The sequence below is a fragment of the Durio zibethinus genome, chromosome 22 (genome assembly GCF_047325235.1).
Source record: "Durio zibethinus cultivar Kanyao isolate XHJ-2024 chromosome 22, ASM4732523v1, whole genome shotgun sequence".
In the NCBI taxonomy this organism is placed as follows: Eukaryota; Viridiplantae; Streptophyta; class Magnoliopsida; order Malvales; family Malvaceae; genus Durio; species Durio zibethinus.
In genome coordinates, this window is record NC_143183.1 from 10,354,209 (window position 1) to 10,364,638 (window position 10,430).

Genomic DNA, 10,430 nt, shown 5'->3' on the forward strand with positions numbered 1-10,430 from the left:
GAGTAGAAAAAATTGTTTTATGACAAAATAAAAGGTCATAATGATTTGAAATTGTTCAAATAATCATAACTCTTTGAACTTGTTTGAAAAATAGTTTCATTTTTTAAATCTCGTACTCATTGTTTTAAGAATATTAATAAATTAGATTTATGTTATTTCAAATAAGCTTTTATGAACAGAAACAATTACTTTGTGATAAAACAAAAGGTCATAACTATTTGAAATAGATAATTATTCAAACAGTCATAACTATTTACATTGGTCAGGTCAACAGATTCATTTTTTAAGTCCGTTACTTATGAATTTTCAAAATATTAATACATTAGCATTACTTTATTCTGAATAAGACTGTATGAACAAAAACAATTATTTTATGACAAAATAAATGGTCATAATGATTTGAAATAAAGAATTGTTTAAATAGTTATAACTAACTGAACTGGTTTAGTAAACAGATTTGTTTTTTAAATCTCTTACTTCTTAATTTTCAAAAATGAATAGATTAATATTATTTTATTCTAAACAAATTTATATGAACAAAAACATTTGTTTTATGACAAAAGAAAAAGTCATAACGATTTGAAATAGATAATTGTTCAAATAATCATAATTATTTTAACTGGTTTGACAAACCAAAATTATTTTTTAAATCTCATACTTATTAATTTTTTAAATATTAATAAATTTGTTTTATTTTATTCTAAATAAGTTACTAAAAACTGAAAAAATTATTTTATGACAATAAAATAATTATCGATATATTGTTATGTCAATTATAAAAAATTATTACTTATTAAATTATTAAGATATGATTATTATAAAATATATCTAAAAATTTATTATTCTTATGGCCATTTTGTTAAATGGTCAATTATTAAATCAATTATCTTTTAAATTAATAATTATTACTTATTCTTATTTGTTATTTTCAATTAATATTCAAGTAACTATTATTAATTTGTTTACAATGACCAATATTTATTAAATTTTTTTAATTTTGTTATTTATTTAATTGATATATTTTGTTATTAATAATTAATATTCAAGTAATTAAAACTGAAACCTAAGGTGATTTGTTTAAGTTTATAATAGTTATATAACTATTTAAACAATTATCTATTTCAAATTGTTATAACTATTTGTTTTATTAGAAAACAAATGTCTCTATTCATACAAGCTTATTAAGAATAAAATAATATAAATTAATTAATATTCAGACAATTAATAAGTATAACATTTAAAAATAAATATGTTTATAAACAAATTCAAATAGTTATAACTATTTGAACTATTATTTATTTCATATCATTATGACTTTTTGTTTCATTATAAAACAATTGTTTCTATTTATTCAAACTTATTCAAATTAAAATAACACTAATTTTTTAATTTTTAACTAATAAGTAAAAAATTTAAAAAATAAATCTATTTAACGAGCAAGTTTAAATAGTCATGGTTATTTGAATAATTATCTATTTCAAATCATTATGACTTTTTGTTTTGTAATAAAATAATTTTTTCTGTTTATCTAATATTTGAATTGTTTCAACTTATTAAATTAATAAGTAATTTATTAATTACTCTTTGACTCTATTTTCAAAGTCCTTTTCATTTTTCCCTCATGGAACTTGTTCGCTATTAGTCTTTCGCCCATATTCAGCCATGGACAGAATTTACTATCCGATTGGGGCTGTATTCCCTAAAAAAACTTGACTCACAGACAGCCTTTCATGGTGCGATAGAGTCCAGGCATAACAGGGCTCTCACCTCTATGATACCTTTTTTCAGAGGACTTAGGCTCGGTTCACTGCTAAGGATGCTTCTACAGACTACAATTCAAACACGGAGATGCTCGATTCTTAAGCTAAGCTTTTCTCGGTTCATTTGTCATTACTAGGGGAATCCTTGTAGGTTTATTTGCTCTACTTATTGATATGCTTAAACTCAACGGGTCATAATGTGAGCATCAATCGAATGATGTAGGGGTTCGATGGGGTTTGGATGGATAATGTGCACGTCTCACAGGAACAACGCATGTAATGAGCTTTACCATTGATGGTCATGACACTATCATTGTTAGGGACTAGTTTTTGGACCAATCACGATCGACAAGATCATAGGAAGCCATCTTTCACCCCCTCAATTGGAGTTGATAGGCAAGAGGTTGGAGGGCAATGATGCATGACACCTAGGCAGGCATGCCCTTGGCCTAAGGGCTTGGGGCACAACTTGTATTCAAAGACTCAATAGTTCAAGAGATTCTACAATTCACACCAAATATCACATTTCACTACATTCTTCATTGATACGAGAGCCAAGATATTTGTTACCAATAGTCATTTTGGTTTTTCTTGACAAAAGGAGCCATGGTGCTACCTACACATGCACCATAAATAGGGTGGCAATAGCATACGTGCTCTTTTTCATTTAGGTTTCTTGGCACGATTCAAGCTCGAGGTTTGTTATTTGGTCACAGGCAATGATGCTGATCGTTTCATTTGCTCATGAGGCAAAATGAACCGATCATCACACATGCCTAAGGCCAAAAGGGGCTCAGGCCATGGAGGCACCCTTGCCCCCTTTGTGTTTTGTTAACACATTCATGGGTCATTCGTTGAGCCAGTTTTGACAATGATCCTTCTGTAAGTTCACCTATGGAAACCTTGTTACCTTTCTCTAAATTATAAGGTTCAGTGGACTTTTCATGATGTCATAGGTAATGAACCGTCGATGTTACTGCAATCTGAACACTTCATCGAACCATTCAATTGGTAGGAGCGACATGCAATATGTACAAAGGGCAGAGATGTAGTCAACGTAAGCTAATGACTCACACTTACTAGAAATTCCTCGTTGAAGATAACAATTGCAATAATCTATGCCTATCATGATGAAATTTCAAAGATTACTTAGGCCTGTCAGCTAAAGCTATAAACTCGTTGAATATATCAATGTAGCACACGTTTAGCCCAAAACATCTAAAGGCATCATAGACCTGGTATTACCTCAAACTTCCTTGGTCTAAGTAGCCATAGTCCCTTTAAGAAACTAGCCATGAAGGATCATCTCCTTGTAGCTAGTTAATAGGCTAAGGTCTCATTTGTTAATAGAATTAAGCAGACAAATCACTCTACTAACTAAAAATGGCCATGCACCACCACCTATAGAATCAAGAAAGAGCTCTCAGTATGTCAATCTTTACTATGTCTAGACCTAATAAGTTTCCTTGTGTTGAGTCAAATTAAACTACAAGCTCCACTCTTGGTGGTGCCCTTCCATCAATTCTTTTAAATTTCAGCCTTGCAACCATACTCTCCCTAGAATCTGAAAACTTTGATTTTTCATAAAGTGTCGACGGAGTCCTAAAAGTAACATTCGTTGATCCTTGGTTGGCATCATTTATAGTTAAGACTAGGATGGTATTTGATCAACTTCGAGCCCTCAACTTTCATTCTTGATAAATGAAAACATCTTTGGCAAATGTTTTCGTAGTTGTTCATCTTTCGTAAATCCAAGAATTTCACCTCTAACTATAAAATATGAAAGCCCTTAACTATCCTTGTTAATCATTACTCTAATCCCAAAGGCCTACACAATAGCACCAAAATCCTATGTTGTTATCCTATGCTAATGTATACAAACATAGGCCTAATTTGAGCATTTTAATTTCTTCAAAGTAGCATTGCCAGAGGAATGACCTGGCTAGTTAAGGTTTGAAGCACATCGTTGGTTATAAAGACAAGTAAACTGGTGCTCACCGTGAGGTAGACTAGATGACCCAACCTTAGTTCCAACTATGAATTTTTTAACTGCAACAACTTAAATATATGCTAGTAAAGCTAAAATTATTGTGGCTGCTAGCATCAGACTTGCCCTTCAAAGTATCCTCATTAAAGGATTTAGATTGTATTCATTTCAATTACTAGACTCATAAAGCCTCGTATTGTTATTTATTATCATAACCTCCCCGTGTCAAGATTGGGTAATTTTTTACTTGCAGCCTTTCTTGGATGTGTTAGCCTTTTCTCAGGTTCTTTTTCTGGAATCAAACCTTAATTCTCTGTCATCGATCACCACCATAGTAGGCCACTATCCTACCATCAAAAGTTGATAAGGCAAAATTTTGAATGATGCATTGCTGGCACAAAGGCCATGTGATCCATCTAGTTATAATGAATCATTAGAGAAAAGAGCAAAGTTGCATCGACCTTTTATCTAATAAATGCATCCCTTCTAGAAGCAAGGGTTTGTTATATGCTTCAGCTATAGAATTACTATGGTTATCTAAGTAGTAGATACCATCAAAAAAACTATAACTGATTTAATGACCCATTCACAATTTCACAATTTAAATTAATTCATACATACACATGCATGGCTTAATCTTTGAGACAAGAATATGACTATTGGCAAGATCAACCAAGTATCATTCTTTTAGGACATTAGGACTGTATAAGCCTCAATGCACTGACTGAGTGGTAGAAAGAGCCAAGAGGGAGCACAAGCATTGTGTGTGTCAAGCATGTAAAATGCATAGCTTTGGATGAATAAGGGCTAAGGGCCAGCACCCACAAAATATTCTGCATTCGAGAGCATGAATGAACATTAGTGTACCAATGCAGCCATAGAAGGTTTGGGTGGCACACTTGGGACACGAGGCACAATTAAGGTTCGACTCGTAACCCCTAAGGACACAAAGCAGTTGAAAGATGGCAAGACATTCAATTTCCTTCAATTTAGGTATGCATCACAAGATCTCGATCACACCCTCAAGGTACGATGACCACATGAAAGAGATTGAAGAGGGTGATGATCGACAGTTCGATGCATCAAGCATGAATTCTACCAACACACATAACCATAGCACTACTCATATGCCTATTGCATACAAGTGGTAACATTCATGCACACCGGTCTATAACCCACCCAATCAATTACACAATGAGCAGGCGGAGGAAATGATGCATGAGCCACACCACAACTACTTGGCAAAGGAAAAACACATGCAAGGGCCACGAGACTGCACCATTATCCAATAGGCAACAATAGTATAACACCACTAATGCTTGGTTTTGCCAAGACTGTACATATGGACTCTGCTGTCACCACCCTAAGGGGATGTTACCCAATTCAAGAACTTGTTCCTGAGGTTTTAGACAGCATTTACTGCATGTACTGGCTTGGCCAGGCCAAGGCATTTTTTATAGTCGATGAAAAGGGACATGAGACTATCAAAAACCTAAAAGACTTGGCCAACCTAAGCCTGTTATTGTAACTTCTACTAACACCACCCCATGGAGTCATTGCGTGATTTAGGGACTTGGTCTTAGGGTATTGGATAGCATTAGCTACAAGCATAGGCTTGAGCTCGACTTTTTTTAAGTGCATGCCAACCGGTCAAGGCCATAGGCTCTTGCATGTCACTAAAGTAACCAGTCTCTGGATAACACGACCAAAAGGCATGCATGGCCTAGATTTTGCCTCAAGGACATTGCCATAGATGTATGCAATAAGAGGCCAATCATGTACACCTACTCCCTCCAAGGAAGGGAGAGAGAGCACCCGACAACCAACCCCTAAAAAGCATAAGAGATTTTATAGATATGTTAGCATAGACATTAAAGTGTTTGAAATGGAGACACTTTTTTCAAATAAACATATCCCACATCAAGGGTCTACAAGTGTCGATGGTGGTCAAGGCTTGTGTCTGTACCAAGACACAGCATGTGTCGATGGTGTTCTAGGTAAGTACCTGTAGCAAGGGCCAGCATATGCCAATAGTGATGGAGGCAACTGTTCATATGAAGGGCCATATTCTTTTGATGCTGATCAAGGCATGTGCATGCACTAAGGTCCAGCATGTGCCGATAGTGGTTGAGGTAAGTGCCCGTACCAAAAGTCAGCTTATGCCAATAATAGTCGAGGCCTTAGTCAAAGTTTGATTCTAGGCCACGGTACACACGCTGGGCTCAGGCATGCGCTAGTTATGTATTTTTTTATGTAGGGCACCATCACTGAAGCATTGCCAGAGAACCTGATCGATAGCATTGAGGGTTAGGGCAATTAGGGGAGGGGGTTAGGGGTTATGCGCACATGATATACGATGGGTGGTTGCCCTTGACCATTATATTGGCTCCTTATCCCCCAAACAACCTCGACTACTCAACCCCTTTAAAGAGTATAAGAGCTTTTATCGGTTTGTAGCCAGTAGCAATTCAAGTGTCTAAAATGTAGACTTTTTTTTTTCAAATGGACACAAAATTTTCCACACTTTGACATTTTAACTGAATTTTTTTTTTGATGTCAACAAAAATATAAGGATCACATATACCAAATATAAAGCCAAAACTCCTAAAAAATTTTCAAAAAATCCCATATTGTAAAAAATTTTTAAAATCATAAAAAATAAGAAATGAGTCATCTTGCTGTGAAATTTCACAAGAAGGCTTAGGGGACCATTATATGAATTTACAATCCATAAAAATGTCATTGGCATGGAAAAAATATAAAGATATGTCTTAACCCACCTATTGTACGATCGTGGAGCACGTGATGCATGGCCTAGCATGTGCTGATGGTGTTTAAGTGAACTACTCGCACAAAGGGCTAGCATATGCTGAGACCAAGGGTGAACATGTCTCGACAGTGGTCGAGGCATATGCATGTGTCACAGTCTGCATGTTGGTCCAAGCTCAAGGCTTCTCTCTAAGTCAAAGAACAATTTTAATTCTAAAAGATAGGATCCGACAACTAGAGAGACCAAGCGTTGAGGCCTATTAAAGGCCTAGTTCATAGGGAACTAGCCTAAAACATTGGATTTGGCAGTGATCAAAACTTGAGAGGCTTAAGCATGATGTTCAAGTTTGGTAGAATTGAGCTTGCCCTTAGTGCGGGCACTGGTGAATGCTTATATCAATTTACAAGCCATAAAAATGGCATTGGCACGAAAAAAATATAAAGATGTGTCTGAACGTACCTACTACCCTATCATGGTATGCATGGTGCATGGCTCAAGCCCAAGATACCCTTGCATAGTGTACAGCCTAACATGTGCCAATGGTGTTCGAAAGAACTACCCACATAAATGGCTAACATGTGCTGATGGTGGTCGAAGCATGTGTTGAGACCTAGGGCCAACATGTCCTAATGGTGGTTGAGGCATGCACATGTGTCATGGTTCTAGTGGAATAGGGTTTGATAGCTAAGGGAACCAAGCTTTGAGACCTATTAGAGGCTCAAGTTATGGGGGAACTAGCCCAGAACAGTGGTATGGGCAATGATCAATTCTCCAAAGGCTTAGGCACGATGTTCAGGTTTGACATAATTAAGCCAAGCCCAGGTGTAGGAACTAGTGAGCACTTATATGAATTTATAAGCCATAAAAATGCTACTAACATGGTAGAAATATGAAGATGTGCTTGAACCCACCTATTACTTGGTCGTGGTGCACATGGTGTATTGCTCGGGCTCAAGATACCCTCGCATGATGAGTGGCCCAACATGTGTGCCCCGATAGTGGTTGAGGCATATGCTTGTATCACAATCTACAAGCTGGTCTAAGCCCAGGGGTTTTATTCAAGTCGAGTAGTAGTTTTAGTTCTAAAAGGATAGGGTCTGACAGTTGATAGAACTAGACCTTAAAGCTTATTGCAAGCCCAAGTCATAGGGAACTAGTCCAAAATAATGGTATAGGTAGTGATTAAGACTTTAGAAGCTCAAGCACATGTTTAAGTTCAGCAGAGTTGTGCAAGTGCTGATGAGTGATACGTGGGCATATGGTCAGACCTAAGTTCAAGCACTAATAATTGAGGTGCGAGCACATGGTCAGACCCAGGTGCAGGCATGCTTGAATACAATCTTGGGAGGAACAAATTCATAGGCTTTTAAAAGGCCCAGTGCTATAACATAATCTTTAACAAGCTAGAATTATGATGAGCACTTCAGCTTTGTAGGCTAACTTAGGCACACGGAGTCAATTCCCTATCCAAGCCCATATGTGGTTTGGCTTAAGACCGGAGCTTGTGACACATGCACTGAGGATCATTTTGTGCCAATGGTGATCGAGGGATAGACAAGTGCCTTGGGTGGGAAGGTTATAGCACACGTGCCACAGTAAGTGTTAGCATTTGCCATAAATGTGTCAAAGGCAACAACCAGCACTAAGGACCAACTTGTGCCAATAGTGATCAAGGCAAGTACCCACTCAAACATTGCATGCACTAACGATGGTGTCCAAGGTAACATCTCACACAAAGAGGTCAGCATCTACTGATGGTGTCTAAGGTAATAATGGGCTGGCATTCGTCGATTGTGTTGGATGTGGTTGCCTGTGAAGTAATCAAGGGCCAAAAGCAGTCGCTGGCATTCAAGGTAACAAACTGAACTGAAAGCTAGTGTGTGTTGATGGAGATTAAGGCAAGTGCTCACATTGAGGATGAGCCCATCCTTGTAACAAATACCGAGGGCATTTGGTTGCCGTTTCCTTAGACATTTGAGGGAGGGATGTTATCGCCCGACCAAATCAGTTGCAATGGGGAACACCATTCATCCCCAACCCTAAGGGGTGTGGTGTAAAAAAAATAAAGTGAAAGGGCTTTGGTGAGTGTGGTGGAAAGGGACAAATTGAAGCAACAAATGGGCTAAATCTTAGTGAATCATGGCAACAAGGCCACTTTACCACTTACAACAGTTAAACTAATATATTTTAATTATTCAAATAGTTATAATTATTTCAACTGGTTCAGCAAACAAAATTATTTATTAAATCTCTTATTGATTAATTTTTGAAATATTAATAAATTTTTTTATTTTATTTTGAATAAGTTAGTAAAAATTGAAAAAATTATTTTACGATAAAACAAAATGTCATAACAATTTAAAATAAAGAATTGTTCCTGTAGCCTTAACTATTTGAACTAGTTTAGCTAACAAATTTATTTTTTAAATCTATTAGTTATTAATTTTTAGAATATTATTACATTAGTATTATTTTATTCTGAATAAACTTGTATGAATAGAAATAATTGTTTTATGAAGGAACAAAAAGTTATAAGAAATTGAAATACAAATAGTCATAACTATTTGAATTGGTTCGGTAAACAGATTTATTTTTTAAATCTCTTACTTATTAATTTTTGAAATATTAATAAATTAATATTATTTTATTACGAATAAGCTAGTCTGATGAAAAACAATTGTTTTATGTCAAAGCAAAAGTTCATAATGATTTGAATAGATAAATGTTCAAATGGCCATAATTATTTTAACTGATTCGATAAATTGATTTATGTTTTAAATCTTTAACTTATCAATTTTTAAAATATTAATAAAGTAATATTATTTTATTTAGGACAAGCTTTTATGATAAAATAAAAGGTCATAATGATTTTAAATAAATAATTATTCAAATAGTCATAACTATTTGAACTTGTTCGATAAATAAATTTATTTTTTAAAATTTCTTACTTATTAATTTTTTGAATGTTAATAAATTAGTATTATTTTATTTTGAATAAGCATGTATGAAATGAAACAATTATTTTATGACTAAACAAAAGGTTAGAATGATTTGAAATAGATAATTGTTCTAATAGTCTTAACTATTTGAACTGGACCAGCAAACACATTTATTTTCCAAATCCTTACTTATTAATTTTTAGAATATTATTAACTTAGCAATATTTTACTCTGAATAAGCTTGTATGAACAGAAACAAATGTTTTAGGCCAAAACAAAGTTCATAACGATTTGAGATAGATAATTGTTTAAATAGTTATAACTATTCAAACTAGTTCGGTAAAGAGATTTAGTTTTTAAATCTCTTATTAATTTTTGAAATAGTAATAAATTAGTATTATTTTATTATAAATAATTGTGTATGAATAGAAACAATTGTTTTACAACAAAATAAAATATCATAACAATTTGAAATAGATAATAGTTCAAATGGACATGACTATTGAAACTGGTTCAATAAACTAATCAATTCTTTAAATCTTTAACTTATTAATTTTTAGAATGTTAATATATTAGCATTATTTTATTCCAAATAAACTTGTATGAATAGAAACAATTGTTTTATAACAAAACAAAAGATCATAACAATTTGAAATAAATAATTGTTCAAACAATCATAACTATTTAAACTCACTCGGTAAATAAATTTATTTTTTAAATCTTTTACTTATTAATTTTGGAATATTAATTAATTACAATCATTTTATGCCAAATAAGCTTGCTTGAATAGAAACAATTAGTTTATGATAAAACAAATGGTCATAATGATTTGAAATAGATAATAGTTCAGATGGACATGACTATTTGAACTAGTTCGATAAACTAATTAATTTTTTAAATCTTCAACTTATTAATTTTAAGAATGTTAATATCTTAGTATTATTTTATTCCAAATAAACTTGTATGAATAGAAA

General features: G+C 33.7%; 1 non-coding gene and 1 pseudogene across 1 annotated transcript; both read right to left on the reverse strand.

Annotated features, from left to right (window-relative positions):
• Positions 1–2,182: 2,182 nt before the first annotated feature.
• LOC149512601 (5.8S ribosomal RNA) lies at positions 2,183–2,338 on the reverse strand. The gene has a single exon (XR_016332256.1). It is a non-coding gene; the product is annotated as a 5.8S ribosomal RNA (ribosomal RNA).
• Positions 2,339–2,629: 291 nt separating this feature from the next.
• LOC149512602 (18S ribosomal RNA) lies at positions 2,630–4,426 on the reverse strand (annotated as a pseudogene).
• Positions 4,427–10,430: the final 6,004 nt, after the last annotated feature.